This window comes from Meleagris gallopavo, chromosome 4, assembly GCF_000146605.3.
Source record: "Meleagris gallopavo isolate NT-WF06-2002-E0010 breed Aviagen turkey brand Nicholas breeding stock chromosome 4, Turkey_5.1, whole genome shotgun sequence".
NCBI lineage: Eukaryota > Metazoa > Chordata > Aves > Galliformes > Phasianidae > Meleagris > Meleagris gallopavo.
The window spans coordinates 14,094,535-14,116,838 of record NC_015014.2 but is presented as its reverse complement, the minus strand read 5'-3'; the positions used below and the strand labels follow the sequence as shown (position 1 = coordinate 14,116,838).

The 22,304-nt window shown below is 36.5% G+C and overlaps 1 protein-coding gene across 6 annotated transcripts in view; it reads right to left on the bottom strand.

The window, feature by feature from the left end:
* The window catches only part of JADE1 (jade family PHD finger 1), a 147,190-nt gene that overhangs the window by 89,978 nt on the left and 34,908 nt on the right, over positions 1-22,304 (bottom strand). The gene's annotated exons all lie outside the window — the stretch shown is intronic.

Sequence of the window (22,304 nt, the reverse complement as noted above, 5' to 3'; positions counted from 1 at the left end):
TTCAAAAGGCAATTCAACCGGTGCCTAAGTCTACATTAAGATAACAAAATATAGACATAAGCGCCCACTTTCAAGAGACCTATAGTCTTTCCTGGCTCAGAGGCTTCATAATGTTTTCTCACAGTTACACTTTAAATAGTTCGATCATTAGAAGTGCTTGTGCAAATCACTTCCATCTAATGCAGTGGTAGCTTCTGTGGATTACCAGTTTATAAGCCTAAAATTGTTATGAAGGGTCTTACTCTAAATCATTGAGTATTCACTGATACGACTGATTGTTTTTTTGCACAGGCTACGTCTGAAAATAAAAGTGCATCAGTTAAGCCAACCATAAGAAGTGGTTTTGTGTTTTTGTTTTTTTTTTTCTCATGCCAAACCTAAGGAAAAAAATAAAACTGCACTATAAAAAAAAACACAGCATTTGAGTTTTCCTTCCAAGGAAGGAATTATCTTTACAAAACAACATCAGGAGGAATATCTTTTTACCCAGTAGTTAAGCAATTTAGACAGTCACGCAGTCTCAAAACCTTCCCTTGCCTAAGATCTCACAACCTGATTTTCCGTTGCTGCTGTTCCCACGCACAGCCTAAATATTTATCAATACTAAAGGAACAACAACAGATTAATGGTTAGGGAAACCAAAGCAAGGACATCACAAGAAAAGGGATGCTTTAACTATTTTTTAAATTGTGTTTTAAACATAATTAGTTTACAAAGTTTTCTACAGCACGTTCGACAGACTCTTTCTTAAAGACAGACTTGGTGCTAGCTGCAGATCACAAAGGCAAAGGGGAAGCTTCACCTTATGCCAACCCCTTGTGCAGCCTGCATAGAATGTGCCTGCTCAGACCAGTTCATTGGCCAGATAACTCTTGATGCTTGGAGCAACAGCATGAGACTGACAAGCAATCCTGAACTGAGGAGTAAGCTGCTATGAAAATAGAAATGCGAGAATGTGGAAACCTTCATTTCTACATTTTATGCATTGTCCTGACAGATTACAGCCTAAAACTTAGAAATTGGACCATAGAAATGAAAGGCTGATGAGCACTAGTCCATATTTCAAAAGGTACTTGCAGTTTTAAAAAGTCTTGCAGTCACTGTTTTTTTGTTTTTGGTTTTTGAGTGATCAGACATATTAAAAAATAATGTAATATGTAAGGTGTTTTAAGTCTGGCTTATTGCGCAGAAATCCTCACAGATGGGCACACAAAATCTCCTATACTGGGCGGTTAGGAGATCAACTGATGCACCAGAATATATGTAGAAATTTCTCCCATCATGATGACTTTCTCAAGAAAGAACCGTAAGCCTCTGGTGGTTTGTCAGAGACATTTCTTCAGAAATACAAAAGGATATAGTGCTAAAACAGAGCCCAAAGAGTTTCACAAACATGAAATCTTAATAAATATAGAAGTCAGAAAAAAAATTGTTAGCTTTTTTTAAAAAATATTTAATAAATGGTACAAACAAAATTGCAGATTGGCTTGAACTATAGTTGCCATAAAACACGTTAAAAAGTCACAAACAAAATGACAATTGAGAGTTGTTTCCTCATCCACTTGAACATTTTTTGTTTTAACAGCAATATTTTCAGTCTGTCCCTATAGAAAAAAAAATATATATATATCAATCTGCCTGGCATCAGTAGATTTCACACAGCTGAAGGCAAACCAGATTAGGAGAGAAGCTTAACCAGCTTCAGCAGCCACTGCATGCAAGTTGAGAAGCTATTTACTCTATTGTTCTAATAAAATCATATCAGTCAGCAATTTAGCTGCAAAGATCTAAGGAATGAGGCATTATTTATTTTCTAGCCCCAACACAAACCAATCAACAGAAAACACGAGGCAAGTTGTAAGCAAACAGAACCGTCCACAGAGGATGCATACTGACAAGCACGATCTCTATTATCAGGAGGACCAAACAAGTACTCATAGAGAGAGAGTAACTTGGGAAATTACTCTTGCTGTCAGAATCAAAAGTTCCCAGGATTCAAGAGCTCCCCATTCTAGAGCCTGTCATATTCTAAATCCAGTAAATTTCAAAATACTTTTTTTATAAGACTGTATTATGCACACTCAGAATCTTCAGGAGCGCAAAGAGAACCGAAAGCATGGTTGTAGAAGACAGCATGCTTATCACTGTTCTCTGGATAACTGAAAGTATCACAGTTCCAATCTAAAGTTTAACTAATAAAATGAAAGGATTATTATTATCATTTATAATATCTTCACATGTGTATAGCCTTTTCAATTAGTAATGGCAAATTTATTTGTTTTACACACTTAAATGTGTCAACATTTTAAGCAGTATAATTAAGATATACCTTATTTTTTATTTGATACAGTTTAATTCATTAAGGGAAATTCTATTTAGAAAGACACCTGTACTGTCTTTGAGGACCTGGGGCCCAATGCCTACAAGTATCTGTTAGAGTTCACTGTAGTTTTAACTAGTAGTCAAAATGGAAGTTTAGATGCTCTGAAAGAGTAACCTGAAAGCTGATAATTGGAGCTAAGTTTTCAAAAAGTGCTGGTACCATGTAAAGTATATTTTTCAATTAGTGTTTGCATTCTAATATTAGCCATCTGTATCCATCACCTTTTAGCTGATATTTGAACATTAAAGTTTGACTCAGGCTGAATAATGGTGAATCATTGAACAGTAAAGCGTAAAAATGGTGATTATTAGGAACTATCCCTATTATTAATACTAACATTTGGGGGAAAAAAAAAACAAAATATTTTAACTTTTAAAAACTTAAAAGTCAGGAATTTGTTAAAAGCTTCAGTTCAGCTGACCTTATCTTTCTTTGCTGCACAATATTGAAATAGACCAGACTCTCCCCATCCTTTCTGCACATCTGATTAAAGCAAAGCTGCTGGATCAGCTTGGCTGCAGGCTCCTCTGACTTAAAGATCCAGCAAAACCTCACTTACTTTTGGAACAAGTCTTTCTCACGTTACAGGTCCCAACATAACCACTAAGTTACTCTCCACTCTCAAGTTAGGATTTTGCCTTTTGACACTTAGTGTCATGTTAAGTAGTTCATTTGTCTTTAACTATGTTACCATTTCATTACTTATTTGGAAGGCAATAGATCAATCAATACTAACGAGTTTATTTTGACATAGAATCTAGTGTCCAAATGTATGTACTCAAAATTGAATTTCACTTTTACCTTTAAGTTTTTAAGTATTTTTAGTAAGTATGTTGAAGTGAATGGCTTATGAGGTATCAATTGCTTCATTACTAATATTAATCACCTTTATGGCTTCTTTATACCACTGCCTCAAGTGCAACTTATTTAAAATATGGACAGCAGAATTAGAAGGCTAATTTCCTATACCTTTATCGCTAACAACCGGAACCTCCTGTCGAAAAAACAATAATCTGACAGAAATAATCAGGACGTTCATACCGTGCTGCCACCTACAGACTACCTAATAACTAATGGAAATTGAACTGACACTATTGCATTCTCATCAACGAGAGCACTGATAGGCAGGCAGGCAAAATGGATTGTATTTTCAGGAAGCTCCTAGATAGAGTATCTTAAAGACTGCTTTCCTTCATCAGCTTAGGGTTAAAAGTTGTTAGGAGATGCACAGACACCAGAAGATTTTACACTTTTAGTATCATTTCCTAAATAAACAAGCCTTGCAGTGTTTATTTTACTATCATATGTATTATTTTACAATTCAACTAGTTTGAATCAGACAGATTATTAGAACGTCATACTGCAAAATTTTTCAAATCATGATTACTTTAGAAAATAATTTGACAGAGCCTTGTCAAATCAATCTGACCTAGCAAACCAAGAAATCTTACAGCAAACAGCCAACTTGAGAGTTCTTTACCCTGAGGGATCAAATTCCCTTCAGCAAGATTACACAAGACACCACAGGCTGACTGTCCTACAAGTATTTGTGACTTCCCCTTAGCTGACAGAAACCTTACGGATTACTACTTGCTTGCTATCCTAGAGCAAATCCTATTCCAGTGAGGCAAACTGGCTTTTTCAGATGTCTCAACTTCAAGTATCATTTAAAATAACAAAAATTTTAAAAAATTACTGAAAAACACAAATTTTGTGAAAGCATCGCTAGTACAGAAGCAGCACATGCATAATTAATTGGAGTAAAACAAACCAGTCACCAGTGGCTACACTAGATTTAACAGCTCTTCCTCTGGCACTGTAGTTTACTCACTCAAAATGAGTAAAATACTTTTTCTAAAGTTACTGGTGTCAATCTTCTTTCCAGAGTTTTAACCCATCAGTATTTCTACTCTAAGTCCAGATTCCTCTGCAATGTTATACTTGGAACCATTATGTACCAGTATCCGTAGTCATGTCCTATTTCTGAAGATCATCCCCATCCACTTAAGATAGTTTTAAGTGAACAAACACTAGAGTCAAATAGCCTGGACAACAGCCTTTTTCATTTAATTTAGATCTCTTAGTGGTACCAGTCCTTCACACCTCTTGGTTTCCTCCTTTCAACAGCTATTTCATTTCTCTGAACCATCGGATGCTGCCCTCACAGCTTGCAGTTCTGCAGAAAGTTTTTTAAAGCTTGCAGGCAGCAGTGTCTAGCATCATTTGAAGACAGACATTCCTTCACTATGAAGCAGAAGGCAGATAAATCTCAGAAAGCCTTTCACTGACTTTACCCTCCAGTATTCTGATGTGTGACCAGGGCCATTTTAGCACATTTCCAAAGGCTGCTTGAGAAGCCTGACATTTACTGAGTTCCTGGTGCACTCAGATTTCAATTAGTTTATTCCATTTTCTTCAGCTGACGGCACCTGACCTTCTGGATAACCCTCTTCACAATTCCACATAAGCTTCACCCAGCCCTGTTCTGAAGAAGCTACTTTGTGCCTTTATTGTGAAAGGAAGCTTCAGCAGTCTCGCAGCTGTCTTGGGTTCAAATTTTGTCCCATTACCAATTGTACTGTAGCCATTAATCAGTGGAATGTTTAATGAGGTCAGTATAACTCAGCATAATGTACTCCTAAATATACTTAATATTGATTTCCTCCATTTCTGGCGGAGTAATGCTGGAGAGACCTCCAAAGTATTATTTCATTTTCCAGGTACTGATCACTTCCTAAGGCTGATTCTAACAGAAATATTAAGAAAATGTGATCTATCATTTAAAAAAAAAAAAAAGAAGTATTCTATATCCAGGCGTTCTACTGTTGCTGTCTCCTGTATCCTTGGTCACTTCTTCCACACTATAAAACTCAGCTCTTTTCTTCTTGCAGCTATTTGCTTCAACATTGAACTCTAATCAGCACTTGCTTTTCCTTTCAGGTCTTGTCAGTGAGGAGTCTACTTATCTTTGGTGAAAGGCCAAATGAGTTCTCAGTCAGTTGACTGCGAGGACATTTTAAGCACAGAGCTGCTATCCTGAAATGCTCACAGAAGTCTTTTCCCAAGAAACCTAATCAACAATTTCATAGTTTCTGGCTAAAACATGTCAGCTAGCATCTGTTCACAAGCCTGCAAAAAACACTCCCTATTTTATATAGTCAATATTTTATTCCTGTTATCAGCCTTTGTATAAGATTACACATTCTCATCAAGTTCCAACACAATGTTGAAGTAAATCGACCGATGTATTTCAGCATTTCTCAGACAAAAAGCGTCGTGACCGAGTAGAATCTTGCCTACAATTGTAACATCCTGATCCCTGTGTCTGTTACAATCCAACTTAATGTTTGCCACGTTTTCCGTAAGGCTGCATTACACAGTACCAAATAAATAAAAATAGAAACAACATCAAAAAAATTAACTAGAACATTTTATTTCTTTCATACCACAAGGGAACTCCAAAATGCAAAGTGATCATTCAGAAACAGTAACACTAGTACGCAAAGCTTTCTTAAAATATAATTGTAAGCATTACTTATTTTTAAGTACTTAAGGTAACATTTCAAGTCAGGAAATGCAAACAATACCAAACAAACAGTAAATTTCAATTTTATGTTTTCCACGCATATTGCATTTTCTGTTTCATTTGGCATATTAAAAATCGAACTCGAATCAGAAATGTACAGTCAGCACAATAAAATCAGCTTTCTGAAACCCACCCTTTCTACTTTTTCAAGTATAAATCACTAATTACATGTAAAATCATGTATTTTTAATATAAACTAGGAGCTCTCTCCTTGTCTACTAATTAGTTACACTGATAGAAGCTTGCCTGCACAGGAAATGTGGATTGAGATCTGTTCTTAATGAAAAAGGAGTAAGCTTCCAAAGCTCTGTAATAAACTGTTCTGCAAGCATGCTTTGCTTTTCCCCAAATGTCTATCCTTCACCTCTTCACAGCCTCTTTTAACTGCACTATCCTTCCATCTTACTGCTCACTCTTAAATATTTCTTAAATGGCCTCCTAGTAAAAAAGCACAATCTAATATTTCACAGGTGCACTCATGCTCTCTAGGGTTAATGTATCACCCTGTCATCACCACAGTCAACACATTCCTCACAATCACATTATCAGCTGTTTGTGTTGTTTCTGTCCTTATGGGGTGGTTGGGAACACACAGAACTGCCGTGTGAAAGATTTCCAGGTGCAAGCTTATAACTTTGCATCTGTTTTTCTTCTCATGAGAGTTTTTTCTCAAAACTTTATAGGATTTCCATGTGCTCCTATTATGTTATCACTAGCATATGAATTATACACAGCCTTTTAGAAGCTGACTTAATACTACACAGAATGAAAGCAACATTAGACTAGAGACTAAGGTGATTTTACCAGGATTTCACTAATATCAACTATAAATAAATTAGTCCAGTCATATTCTTCACTATGATGATGCTATCCAGCATTCTCAGCTGTCCTTCATTGCTATTCAACTAACACCTGCTTATCTCTTAAAATTTTGTTTGTCTAAAACCTGAGAGCTATCTTTCTTTTAAATCACCATAAAGGCAACCATAACTTAGACAACTTCAGACATAAAAGCTGTCAAGCAGATTCTGACAGCAGCAGCAGTTCTAAGCTTCAATTAAAAAAAAAAAAAAATCATCCCTCCAGAAGTGTAGTGCCAGTTGGGTCCTTTCTTTAGGAAAGGAAACAAAAGACCTGTTCACAACAGAATTTTAAAGAAGGCACATCTGCATTCAAATGTGAATTGCTACACACACAGACTATTTTAAGTCTGGAAAACTCAAAACACACTGGAAATATTGTAATGCTCAGTAGAAAGCATGACTTTACAAGCAGCAATTCTTACTTTCCATAGCTACATGCCTGCATACATTATGCTTTTTGCTTTGTCTACCAAACTGGTAAGGATTTTCACTTGAGTTTTACTCAATACATAATAACTTCATTATTTCAAGAGATGCCATAGCATAAAGACATCCTTTGGTCCACACCTAGCACCGCTGCATACACAGATGTACAGCTCTTCAGCACTTAACTTCAAAACTTCATGTTCACTGGCAGTCCAGAAGAGGGAAGCTGTCTCAAAGCACACCCTCACCAGTAGATTGATACTATTCTAGATTACTGTCAATGAGGGAGAATGATTCTGCAAATACAGATGCAAACCTAGGCTATTAAATCCCATTACTCAAGCAGGCAGTCATTACAGAAGGCTATCACTGAAATCTTGTAGCATTTTAGAAGACAAAAACTAACAATGTATTCAAATGCCTCTTACTTTCAAACCCTATGCATTCGACTTGTAAATCAAAGGGATTTTTATTCCATTTGAATTTACTTCTTCAGTGTTTGCTCCCATCCATTACAGAAGTGCAGATTTCCATGGTTATAGAGATAAACAGAAATATAATGACAAATTATTAGGCTTTGTCACTGAATTATTATAAAAATCTACTGAACATCAGAACCTATCCCTCTGCTTCTCCTACCCACAAAAAGCTTTGTTTAATACTATTCTTTCTTTTGTGCATAAGGTAGGCATGTATAAAGAGCTGGCCTACTCTAACATCTCCAAGTACTTTCATTTTAAAGAACTGATTCATACACTGAAGCTTAAAGGTGAAAATTCTGAAACTGCCTTGAAATCCTGAAACCATTTCTTCTGAAGCTGTTCTGAAACAGCCTGGAAATTCTGAGGCATATCAGATAAACACATCAAATTATTTTGAAAAGTCAGTGTCTAACTTATACTTGTCCAGTGAATATAATAGACACGCTGAAGATTTATTTGTAGGTAGCAAGCATTGCATCTCTTCTCACTCAGCCAAACAGCACAAGCATTTTTAGTAGCTGCTACGCTACAAAACAAAACTTAATTAGAATTAGATCATGCTAAAATTGGGGTCCAGAAGATTTACACTCTGCCAAATTGCACACAATACTCCTGTCTAAGCTAACACACAAACCATATTCCAAAAAATACATTCACATAAGATGTTTTGAAATTCTATAGCATTAACCCCACTCTGAATTTGTCTGTCACTTCAAGACTCCCTGACAAATAGCTTACAGTTACATTACTGATTGTAAATTTTTAGATTACACTACATGATCATATTTTCACCACAGTTTATAGGAAACCTTGTATGAAGTCTTAGGCACTTAAGAAGAGAGAAAGGATTTATTCACAGAGACCTATTTTCTCCAAAGGCTGATACAACTTGATTAGCACTAAAGAAGTTACGACTTATAAAAAAAAATAATGAGACAAAACAGCCAGCAAGCCTTTTAAAAAAAAAAAAAAACCACTGAAATGCAACTATGAACTTCACAAAAGAAACTTTGGAGAGTTCTCAATATTAAAATCATTTGAAATTGAATTGAAAGGAATTGTTATGTCACAGCCTGAACTGATGACTGAACACCTGGCGAAGCCAGTGGCTGGCCCGGGAAGCACAGGTGCAAACAATTCACCTGCTTCCCAAGTGACAAGAAAGGGTGGATCCTGCATCCACTACTCCCAAGGCTCATTTAATGGCTAGCCTCCAAAGGGAAAAAGCTTCCTGGATGAAGGCTATTTCCTGATAAGGAGGGTTCTGTAGCTAAAGACTCTATCACCAGTTGTCTGTGTTAACATTTTCTTCCATATAGTTAGTAATATTCCCAATGACATTTCACATGGTGTCACAACTAATTTATCAGAGGCAACATTTTCACTGCTTCCAAGGACCAATAGAAACAAACAAGAGAAAGACTACCATCTAAAAGGAAACATTTTAAGTAATCCAACTTATTTAGGTGCCAACTAATAACAAAATATAAAATGAAAGTACTTTAAAACTTGAGAACACATTCTACGTGTAACAGTACTTGTACAGTATAAGAGTAGAACATCTAGAAGCAAAATTAGTTTCAACCATAGACTTCTGAATAGTTCTCCAAAGCACACAAATAAACCACTTGTTATTTTTTGTGAATGCAATCCATTATTGGATGTTTTCCAGCAATAGAAGTTAAATCTCTAAGAGACCAGTTTTGCTCATTTTGCACACATTTCCCCTTCAGAGTAAGGATACTGAGTTCTAACAATGAGAAGCACAGTTCCTCTTAGGTGATACTAATTTAGTTCTTGTTAACTGACTAGTCAATCTCCTAAACGCGTAACAATGTTTTCTAACCAAGAGCAACGTCACTCTCAACACAAAACAACTTACGATATCCTCAAGGGGGGCGGGGGGGGAAAGTAAAAATAAAAAAGTGAGACCTTACATTACACTTGTTATGTATGGAAGTAACCAACATTGATTTTTATCTGTTCACTTTTCTCTGTAATCCATACTTTTGAAACTTGGTTGAGCAGTTCAGGGATCCAAAGAAAGCAGCCGAAAGACCAAACTTGTTGTCCAGAAAATATAAAATAGACCCAGAGAAAAGACTAATCGTGCAGAGAGAAAGGGAAGGAGAGGTAGCCAAACAGCCTCTGAAGCCAGTTGGTAACAGAAGAACACAGCAGCATTTGAGCTGTGAGGCTTCAGATCCATTTCACCTATGTTGAGCAGGGAGCACTAGCTAAGAAAAGCTATAGGCTGAGCAGTAAGCTCCTTCAGGAAAAGTCTGGGATAGGCTAGAGGTAGCTTCTAGATAAGGCATCACAAAAGGGGGCTGTTGGTCTGAGAGCTAGCTTTTGTTTAGTTAACAGGCTCCTTAGACAAATGAGATTGGAAGGGTACAAGTTCTCTGAGGTATGAGACAGAGCCTGGTCAGGCAGATATACCCTGAGACCTAGCTTGAGCTAGGTTAGGAGCTGGCTCTAGGAATGCAGGCTTTGGAGACCCTGCTCTCTGTGGGCCTAGGGTTTACTGTAGTTTAGCTGGAGTATTTTAGAGTGGGATAAACCATCACTTTATAAGATCTGGAGGTCCACTGTGCTAGATTTAGAAGTGACGAGTAGGTAGGTCTTTCAGCTAGGAAGCAGTGAATGCTTGTGGTAGCTTGAAGATAATATCTTGGAAGGAAAGAACTAAGTGGCAAGGGAGATGTTATATAAGACAAGCACCCCTTGTAACTGCACCAGTCCTCAAGGAAAGCATACAACTCAAACTCATTCTAAATGGAAATTAAGGTACTTGAAGTCAATTAGTAAATATACCCTTGTTTTTAACCCTTCTTTCCCCTCCCTTCCTTGCTTCAGCTACTTTTTCCAGCAGAACATCAAGGAACACCCATCAAGTAAGGAGTTTTCCTTAATAGTAGATGTTTTCCTGTAAAAAAATCCATAATCCATAATATTTTCTAACTGCCAGCATATCAGCAGCTGTTTGTAGATTAATTTACAGAAAGTGTTTGCTTGAGAAACTATTGCTATAAAATCACTTAAAGATAGTGCTGTTGTTGCTTTCATTTTTGGTAAGTACTTGGCAGCAGAGATGATCCAGCAATAGAAACCAAAACTAGTAAGTTCAACATGAAGTTGAAACAAGAAAATAAAAATTTACTAATAGACCTTGTTAAATCTGTAGAGAGTTTATAGTTCACTTTTCATCCCACTAAGTTTAATAAGGCTTACGGAATAAAAGATACATAAAGGGTAGTTGAGAAAAAGTATTATTTAATTATATTTCCATCTAGTTTGACCATACTTAAAGATTAATTACTATAAAGTTTACACGCTACAAATGAAATTAACTATTTGATTTGCCATATACTTTAGAATTTCCTTGCAACAGATATCATCATCTCTATTTGCTAGTACAAATCGTATTCATATACAGCTTGTACACCAGGGCCAAAAGTGGTTTAGAGACCAGAACATTCTCAGATAACTATGAAGATTCATTCTAACTCACTCCAGTAAAAAACAAAAAACAACACAAAAAAAAACCCCACCAAAAAACAAGAAGAAAAAAACTCACTAAAAACAACAACAACAAAAAAAAACCTACAAACCCCCCCTCAAAAAAAAAACCCAAAAAACAAACCAAACAAACCTACCACAACCAGGATTACTCTTGCTGATGATAACTAGGTCACTACACTGGGACTAAATAAAAATTCAAGATTGTCAGTTTCTCTTCTGCAAGCCCCCCCATGGACATTCTTATAGTATGGAAGAAATTGAAAACAAGATGTCATTTCTTTAGAGCAGGTCACATATAACCTTTGCTAAGTTTATTGCCTATTAAGTAAAAGTCAGAAAACCTTTGAAGTTAGCATAATTTTTTTTCTTCAGTAAATATTATTTCCATCAAAAATTATATTTGTTATCTCATGGGTATGTAGCCCCTTAAAGTAAACTACTTTAGCAGATAATTTATGTATGTTTCTAAATCCATGTACTCTTAATGTAGGTTGTAAAGCTATACAAATCATACCCGAATTCCTATGACAATGAAAAACCAAAAGCTAAGCTTGCCCACATTTCACTGAAAAGAAGTAATGGAAGAAGTTGTGGAATACAAGACAGAAAACAGAAATGCTTCAGACCTCTGAATGTATGACATCCCATGGACAGCACACAATAGCAACAACCAAACTCTGATGCTATAGCCCAGTAGCTAGAACTAAGATCTCATCAAAATCACTGCTTTTTCATCCATATCACAGGACATAATGAAAATAAACAATATATCTTCTGGATATATTTTTTTTTTCCCCAGCATAAAGAAAAACAAATATTTTGATGAAAAGTAAAAACAAACATTCTGCAGAAATTGGTACTCTTTATACGTTTTTGAGAAGTTACTTAAAAAAAAAAAATCTTACTCCAGCAAGAGTTTATCTTCTTTATATATCTGTTAAAATTTGAGCTACCATGATCTATTCACATCTTTAAAATCCTTTACATTTAGTGGGTTATAAATAATGATGTTTATCTTCGAAATACATATTCCCATAGTGCACACATTGCACTGTATTACAGTTGCTATTATTTATTATCAGGTGTCTGTATGAAAATTTGAACTGATGAAATACAATGAAAAACTGTGTAAACAGATTCTACTACCACCCCTCCCACCCCCTAAAAAAAAATCAAGTGAGAACTTGATATATAAACAATGACAACAATATGGATAGATGATGGACATAAGGATATTTGTTGGTTAGACAGGAACATTATCATAGACTTTTGTTAAGGAATGGCAGTGGTTCAACACTGGGCAAAACAAAAAGAATAGAAAAATAAGCTTCAGGCTATAAGATGGCTTGGGGATTTTTTATTTTTATTTTTTGTAATTATGCAACAGTTATAGTAGATTTGATGCACTAGCAACAACAAGCCTGGGAGAAACTAATTTTAGGAGGAAGTTTTTCACATAGGGGGTGGTGACACACTAGAACAGGTTGCCCAAGGAGGTTGCGGATGCCCCATCCTTGGAGGGGATTCAAGGCCAAGCTGGATGTGGCTCTGGGCAGCTTGATCTGGTGGCTGGCAACTCTGTACATAGCAGAAGGGTTGAAACTAGATGATCACTGTGGTCACCTCAACCCAGGCCATTCTATCACTCTATGATTCTTTCAATGAATAATTTGAATTAAGATGAGTACTAATTTGTGCATAAAACATGATAGACTTCCATAAGCATGATACAGCTGATCTTGAACAGTATCCTGATGCCAGTCAACGTTTGAAAGTGATGAGAGGTCAACGTAACTAGGCTTCCAACACCATCCCTAAGAAAACTCTAAGAAGTGTGTATTTATGAATTTGTTTACAAGTCACATAGATAGTTAGCAGACCAGTATCTCAAAAACATCTCTTACGAATGCCACAAAGACAACACTCAACACTAAAAGATATGCACAAGCTACTTGTCTCATTAAGTGCTTATCAGGACTCTTCTGAAAAATTAAGTAGATAAATTAAACATTGGCTTCATTACATATTTTGAATATAAAGACCTGTGAACTCTCATCACCACTTAATTTATAAGCAAAAGAATAAAAGGTGGGAGAACTGAACATTAACAAGCACTGTATTACTAAGGAGATGATTTCTAGAACATGCCAAAGGAAATTCTTCCTTCCTACCTTACAAAGAAATCAACAGCCCAGTGAAATACATGGAAAGACTCTTCTTGGACTATTTTTCACCTGTCATTTATATTTACACAATTAATGTAGCTATGCTTCAAAATTATTTTGTATTGTTCCAACATATCTCACCCAGTAAGGTAGTTTTATGAACCTGCATACCCCCAACTGATGCACAATATTCATTTTTTTTTTTTCCTGTTTGAAAATAAATTATCTCTTCATTGTTAAGCAAAGAAAATCCCACTTGTTGCAAATGAATTTTATAGCAAATCACTTACACAAAATGAAATAATACTGGATGTTATCTGTAAATCTAGGTTCTGAACTTAAAATAAATAAATAAATAAATAGCTTACCAAAAGACTTGGAGATACTCAAAAGTCAGCTGGATATGGTCCTACGCAACCCTTTTTGGGTGGCCCTGCTTGAGCAGTGGGGTTGGAGCAGATAGTGTCCAGATTCTATGATTTTTTAACTAAGTTGCTCAGAGATGGCATGTTCTCCACACACTAAACGACTTGTAAATCCATTGTTCTTTAAATACTCTGAGATATATGTAGATCATGCAAGAGTCACTAGGGATCAAGGCCCTCAGCAGCTGGGCTCTGTACCTTCATTCAGTTTTGAGGTGCGTATTTTGTAAGAGTTGTGGGAAAATTCAGACGTTCTAAGCAGTTTTATCAAGTAGTTCTTGCTATTTCCAACCATTGTAGAAGTCTCACCTTCATTCTTTCATGTTTTCTGCTTCATTGCTCAAAGACGTATTGTACCATTCTTTGAGAAACACATACTGTGCTGAGCAAAGGCTGTTTAAAGATTTATTATAGACATAAAGCATCTTGGACCAACGCTAATACCTGATGAACACATGAGAAGGTGGTAGTGTGGAAGAAGCTGCAAAGGCTGTTTCTTTCTAAAGGGCTTAAGACTTCAAAAGCATTATGGTATCTAGAGCCATATTGTGATGATTCCACATAATTCTTAAGTTTAAACTGGGAGATGTACAGCACAGAAGGGCTTGTGACAGTCATGGTCTCCACAGCCTGGGAGCATAGAGAATTGGCCACAAAAACTGCAAGTCATCAAAAAAAGCAAGCAGAGGATGCTATGATAACAACTTACTCATCGCTTTCAAAACAAGGCTAAAGAATGAGAAAGAAGATAAATCTGCTCCATCCTTACTATATGACAGAATAAGCCTCAGATAAGTGCAGTCATTTCCACAGATGTATTACGTACAATCTCTTGGGTGCTGAGATTTCTTCAAGGGACTGCAGCTGTTCACTGCCTCCTGTGAAAGAGTATTACAAGGAAAGTCCAGTGCATATCATAAGAGTATTGGCAAGGCAGAAATCACAATATGAAAGCATATAACAAATAAATGAAAGCTAAGGAAGTTAACAGACACTGAGACACTGCTGTGTAAAAGTAAACATGATGAAGAATTATATGAAACTGTATCCCTCAAAAATTTGAGAGACTTTTTTATAGAAAAAAAAAACGATGCCATCTGTAAACTTAGAATTATTTACACTAGTATTAAAATCACATTGGTTCCAAGAACATGAGCAGCCTTAGTGCTTGGGTTAAGTCCTGTTTTATTTTCATTAAAAACAATTTGTACAAACAGCAAGCACACAGATGTATGAAGTTCATCTGAGAGAACCTGTTGCTTTTGTACAAGTTAAGATGAATCTTAACAGTGATTTCTTTGGGAATGCACAGTGCCAGTGCTGTTCCACAAAGTCTGACTATGCATACTCAAAATCATATACAAGATATCCACAGTGGAATAAAATTATCCATACGTCTACACTTACGTAAGTACTTTAGAGCTTTGTTGAATATAGGCCTAGATATTTCAGCTTGCTGAAGATGCTTTTTTGTTTCAGCAGGTCACTAGTAAGTTTTTTATTTTTATTTTATTACAAAGTATTCAGAACTGGTTGTTGTTGCTGTTGTTTTTTTTTTTTTTTTTAAATATCGGATACACTCAGATACATCTATTTTTTCCCCTTGTTGATAAGAACACAAAATATTGTCCTGTTAATATAGATATTCTAAATTAATTTTCTCTTACTATCATAAATCATTAATTGAAATAGAAGACATTTGAATAGCAAAACATGTTAAAATTCTAAACAAAAGATATCAGGAATCAATCATCTTTAAATCAAAAATAATGAAACATTGATCTCTTGAGAATCACATCAAGATTTATTCAATCAAAGGGCATGTATTAATGAAACCGAAACTACCTCACATAAGTTGCTGACCAGTCATATATAACAATGACCTACATAAACTAATTGGTAATTATTGCAGGGAGTAGCATTACAATGGAAATCTGCAAAAACAGTGCATCTGGAATATCTCACCAAGTCTGCTTGTCTACTGCCTCTTAACAATCCTTTAATAACATGCTTAGTTTGCATATTAAAATGATATATGTATATCCACAAATGTAGTTTACTTACTACCTTAGCAACTCCTGTATTAGCCACGTAGAAAAATGGAAAATCATCACAGGAAACGTATAGGGATAGATTTATTTCACTCTGCATGCGATTAACACCTGTAGGCTAGATTCTCCACTGACTGATATAGTTCCCTAGTTTCAGAAGTAGTACGTTGATTTCAGCCAACTGAGAAAATAGCCTTGTTTTTGTGGGTATTTTTTTTCTTACCAGATGGAGGCAACTAAAAAATAACTGAGATTTCTTAGAGAAATTATTAACATTGTATTACAACACTAGTGCTTTCAAGCTAAACTGTAAAATCTGACATTAAAATAATTATTCACACTTGTAGTCAACTCATTCATTTTGGATATTGTAACGGAACAACTATAGAGCCTTAGCTATTTGTATAACTTCCTACATTGAAGTACTTCCTACAGTCTTTATTGTCACTGTTTTGTTCTTAACCAACTGAAGTAATATTCTAAGTATTGTATTATGGCTGCATTTTCCACACAAAACACAAATTCTTGGATAAAGAAAAGCTCAAAACTATTCTCAGCAGTGAGAGAGGAACTAATAACTCAAGGAACATGACATTTTTATTAAGCACCATCGTCTAAGTTCCTTCAGAAACTAGCTTTAATAATTTGGTTGTGCATTGCTCTAAAGGGATTAATATTATTTACTTATAAGCATGGCTTAGAGCAGAATTGCTAACACATCCTGCACACTTACACCAGCTCTGTGCCGGATTTAGCTGCATATAATTCTGAAAAATCATCACAGAGTGATTTCCCAACTATCTATGTGCCTCCAAGCACACACAAGGGAAAACTCTACTGACCATTAAAAATGCCTTTCATATTACAGCACACCTTTGGAGATGCTTCCCTAAACTAATTCAGAAAAGCTGATGAGGATTTCCCTCTGTCAAGGAAAATTTAGCAAATTCTATATTTTCATATACAAGATGATCAAACTGGGACTACCTTTCTTAGTAATCACTGATGACCATATGGCATTCACTTTTTATTTTCCAAGCTTTGTTAAATATTTGATATCATTCCTGACTGCTTATTACTGATAGACAGAAAAGCAGACTTTTAGGAAAACAGCATAATTGTCAGACTCCTGAAGAGTGCAGTAAGATAAAAACAACATACTTGAATGTATTCTTAAAGTGTTCTTAATGGGTCATTGATAAGATTAATCTTGTTTAAATTATAATAATTTCAGAATTACTTATAGAAATAATTAATCCTAAAGATACATCATCAGTTTCAAACTCTTACAGGATCTTGTAACTTGCTGAATTAATACCTACAGCTATAACAGTAGAAGGGATCTTTCACCCTGTTTTGCACTTTGTTTACTTCTGTGCACAGTTAATAGGATTCATGTTTACTGGAGTTCAACAGGTTTGAGTACATATAGGTTTAGCTTCTTTAAGGCTTACGGTGAGTGAGTGATCTTCCATTGCCATACTTAACTAATCACTGTTTAAGTGATTAGAAGTATTTCTCATCTCATTGAATGTGATTGTTACTTTGTAATACTTCATCAGCATAGAATTTGAACGCATTTATGCTATAACAAAATAAAAAAATAAGATTTGTAGCAGTACAAGACTTTAGTACTCTCTTCAACAAAAGCAATCGGTCTTTAGTGAGGATTTGTACTTGATCAAAAAGGTAACTAACTTTATGGAAGGAAGCATAAAGAGAACAAAAGCTTGCAATAAGGCTACACAGAAGTGTACATGCAGATTATGACCGGCAATACCAAGCAATTCCCTATGTAAAAAGGAGGAGTAGAAAGCCCTCTTAGAATAGATAACTATCTCAGGGATAAGGAGAAGGAAGTTGTTGATCTCAGCCAAGAATGAGGAAATCAGCTGTGACTGATTAGCAAACAATTGTCTCATTTATATGAGCTAAATGTACTGCAGAGATTCACTCTGGTGATTAACTAGTTTGAGGCTGCTGAACATTGAAACATCTTCCCTGACACCTGATAAGCTAGATAAATAGATGATTTTGTGGATTTTTCCATGTTACATAACCAGTGATGAAAGACCTCAGACCAAAAAGTAATGGCCGGTAACAGCTGCTTCTTCACTGTATTTACAATGTAGCTGCACCCAGAACACTCTCCCTCAGAGTTACCCCCGGTACTGTAGCAGGTACTTTGCTAGTAAAGGACATGGTTGCCACCTGAGCAAATTAGTAACAGTGATTCACAAAGCTAGAAATAAATAAATCAGTATGCAGTTAATAGCACTCATAATACCAAATAACGTGTTAACGCACAACATAAAGAAAATAGGAACAAGTACAGAGAAACAGCACTCTGGACTTCCAGATTTAGTGCAGCCATTAATGTATCTAGTTCTATTTCATCAGTGAAGTATTTTGGGATGAACATGGAAGGTGGAAGTACTCGTACTGGCTTGAGCCATCATGAACCTTTAACATAACCAAAAAGGTGAGATCCTATTTTCTCCTTCCCTCTCATTCCCAGCCACAGGTCTCTCACCACTAATGCTTCACACTGAGGACCACTTCAGATCCACATACATGCACACACAAAAACACAGTGAGCTGATTCAGCTCACAGATCTGACAGAAGGATGTTTATTTTTTCTGGATCAGCAAGGAAAAACTTCCTTCTTTTGGTAATGATGTACTGCTAAATTACTAATTTGGATTGAACCATATCATTTCATCCTAAAGGTGTACTTTCAGGAGACACTAGCTTCACTGAAGTGATCTGGGATAAAAATAAACCTGCAAAAGAGCAAATGCTCAAGCCAGATTATTTCAGCAATACAGTTTACAATATATCCTAAAATATATTACATTGGCAGATTAGAAACAAGCCGTTAGAGGAAGGAGAGAAAGTTTCTTAACCTGACTTTCTTGGGAAAGCCAATGTCTAGCAAAACTACACCTTTTGCATCCATCCTCTGCTTTTTCAGATAGTGCATGATCCATTTTCTTTGTGGTGACATGCTTTGGCCTACATTTTTTTCCCCACTTTTCCACATGATCCTTCTCTTTCCAGTATCTCCTAAACTGTGGCTGAGTTTTCACAGAATGGTAAGCCAATGTAACACCACTATGCTACTCAACACTTGCCTTGTCCAGTTCATGGGCAATAGTTCTATACTCCTTCACATGAGTTTGGGGAGAAATGCTTCAGCTCCAACCAAGCCACAGAAAACTATTCACATTTTAGTTGGATTAGTTTTCTCTGGTTTAGTGAGTAGAACTGGTAGGATCAGACAAACACAGCAGACAGCACCCGGGAGGTAAAAGGAATGTGTGGTTAGGACAAGATAGGAACTGAATGGACCATTTCAACAGCAGCAAGCCACCTGACCAGTTCAACCTCAAAGCAAGAAAAATAGAACCACACCCTGACTGAGGATAATAACTAACAGCTTGCTTACTGTTGGCTGTGGTACTCTGCTCAACAAATGAATTTAGTTCAAAGAAAATCTTACCACCTTCTATCTTGTCTGGGTATAAAGGGTACAATCAAAGCAGCACAGTTCTCAGTAAGAGAAACCCACCTCTTTAGTAATCAGAGCAGCATGACTGCAAGAGGAAAAGTAGCAGTAGTAAGGAATATAATCTGTATCTTTCTTAATATTTATAGTTGCAAGTGAGTCAGTATAGCTAAAAAAAAAATTATTTATTTATTTTTTGGACTAAGATCAATACAGGACTTTAAAAGAGAAAGCAGATTTCTTTCCATGCCTCTCTGTTCCCTCACTAAACTGCTGATTTATAACTACCATCTTGAGCACACAGACCTCCACTTGCACCGAATGTGTGGTGGCGCACTTCTCTTCTGGTCCTTTACTAGGAAAAAGCAGCAACATAGCTAGCAGTAGGGAAAGGAAAGAGAACATAAAAGCAAGCGAACTGCAAGAATCACAGACCCAACCTGTAAGAAGGCCAAAGGAAGAAGGAACAGAGAAAAGCTAATGCAACACAGTCAGAGGCACAGTTACGGTCAGAGTAGCACTAAGCAGAACGCCGTAGAACTGCTAAGTACAGTACCACATATACAACCCTATTACTGCAGAACAGTCACTAATAAACATATCACATACATTTGGAATTACAGAATACCATACATCACCATATGCCATAATCATCCCCTGTTTAGAGCAAGGACCTTTCACTTGTGTTTGAAATTGGAAAAAGGGATCCATTATTGGCTGGATTTGGTCTGATGGACAAACAGGAGAATAGTTGTCACAGGAGATAAAACACAGCTACTTCCATCTTAACACCCGCAGTTTTACTTCTGTTAAAAATGACCGCTCAAAGCATAAAGAAGCAGCCTGTTCAAATTGTGCCTTGGAGATACTTCTCTAAATACAGAATTTCACATGACCAGAATCCAAGATTTTTCTTAAGTAAAAGGACCAAGTAAATCTCAGCCTCGATAATTTTTACTTCAGATCACCTGACATCAGTTAAGCTACAAGTATAACTGGCAGACTTCTGTGATTTATCAACATGCCATGTGAGACCATAGCAAGAGACAGAGTCTGCATGACTGACTGCAGGAATGCCTGTGAGTAGAAAGGGAATTGGTCAAATGTATTTTTCAGATCTCTTAAAATATTTTACATACTGTGCACTTCAACAAACTACATCAAAGGCAGAAGTAGCCACAAAGGGAAGTTATTATTTTAAGGGCATAGCCTCCTTGGATATATCTGAAGATTAGTAGACGTCAAGCACTTCAGAATGAATACTGGATAGCTCGGAGGGTGCTAAGAATTGAGCGATGCATAGAGTACTGCCACCTTCTGGTCCTTTTAAGCAGTTTCATCACTTTTTGATGCCTCACTAGTGTATAATGTTTCATTCTCTGTAAAACCCTACTGTCTTGAAAATTATTTCTCACTTCTTCTAACTGAGAGGTATGGAGAAATATCTGGAAGGTTATTTCATATCCTTAGCTGTACTTCTTCACTAGGTCACTTCCTTGGCTTGCAAGCTACTTTTTTTTTTATTTGTTTGTTTTTTCCCCCCACAATGCTGAGAGTATTTTGTGTTTGATTAACATGAAATAAAAAAAATCAGAGTTTCATTCAGACTCGCAACAAGGGTGCTATACATGGCAGCAATCTTCAGATATTGCTATTCTGAGCAGAGTTATTAAATATGTCCTTTAAAAGATGTCACATCATAAAAAGTATCCCTGTTACAGAACACAAGGCTAGAAACCAATATCATAGGAAAACGACAACATCTAGGATGATGCAAAAGTCGAATATCCAATCATTCCAGCAGATACTTAATGTGGAGAATTTTCTTCGTTTCTGAAAATAGACTAATTTCACATGCCTCTGAAGTCAACAAGAACTCTGAACAGAAAAACATAAGCTGAAATTTTTCAGATTTTACTTGCTACTTTCCTGCATACATCACTGAAATTTCACATAACTTCTTGTTCTGTACACAAACATACGTAAGGTTTATGCACAAATCTTTCTAGAGAGAAGAGGAAAGAAATCCAATTCTGTATATCCTTCTCCTCAGACTCAAGTAGAATAGATAATACTTTGTACTGTCAGGCAACAAGAGAGTACAACAGCACATATACTTATTGAGAGCAACCCTGCAGTAAAAGACTTAGCAGTCCTGATGAATGATAAGCTGGACATGAGCCAGTGGTGTGCAATTGCATCTAGGAAGGCCAACAGTATCCTGGGCTGCATCAAAAGAAGGGTGGCCAGCAGCAGGAGGTTACAGATTGCCCCCTTCTACTCTGCCCTCCTGAGGCCTTCTCTGGAGTACAGCATCCAAGCACAGGGCCCCCAGTACAGTACCTTTCCTATTAGGAAAGTTTAGGAGAGCTGGGCTTGTTTAGCTTAAAGAAGAAAAGGGTCTAAGGAGATCTCATTGCAGCTTTGCAGTACCTGAAGGGAGCTTACAAGCAGGAGGGAGATCAACTTATTCATAGCCTGATAGTGATAGGACAAGGGAGAACGGCTTTAAACTAAAACAGAGAGGAGATTTAGGTGAGATATTACGCAGAACTTTTTTATTCAAAAAGCAGTGAGGCAGCAGCAGGTTGCCCACAGAGCCTATGGGTGCGCCATTCCTGGAGGAGCTCAAGGCCAGGTTGGATGAGATACAGGGAAGTCTGACCTAGTGATTACAACCCTGCCCATGGCAGGGGGCTGGAGCTTTATGATCTTTAAGGTCACCTCCAACCTAAGCCCTTCTATAATTCTACGGTACCGTTTTAAATTATTCAGTACTCAAAGTCACCATTCTTCATCACAGGCATTATAACATCTCTGGGAGAGAAGCTTGGAATTTTAAGACACACAAAAGGAGATTTGAGTTCTTCCAATATTTCTTCTTTTTTT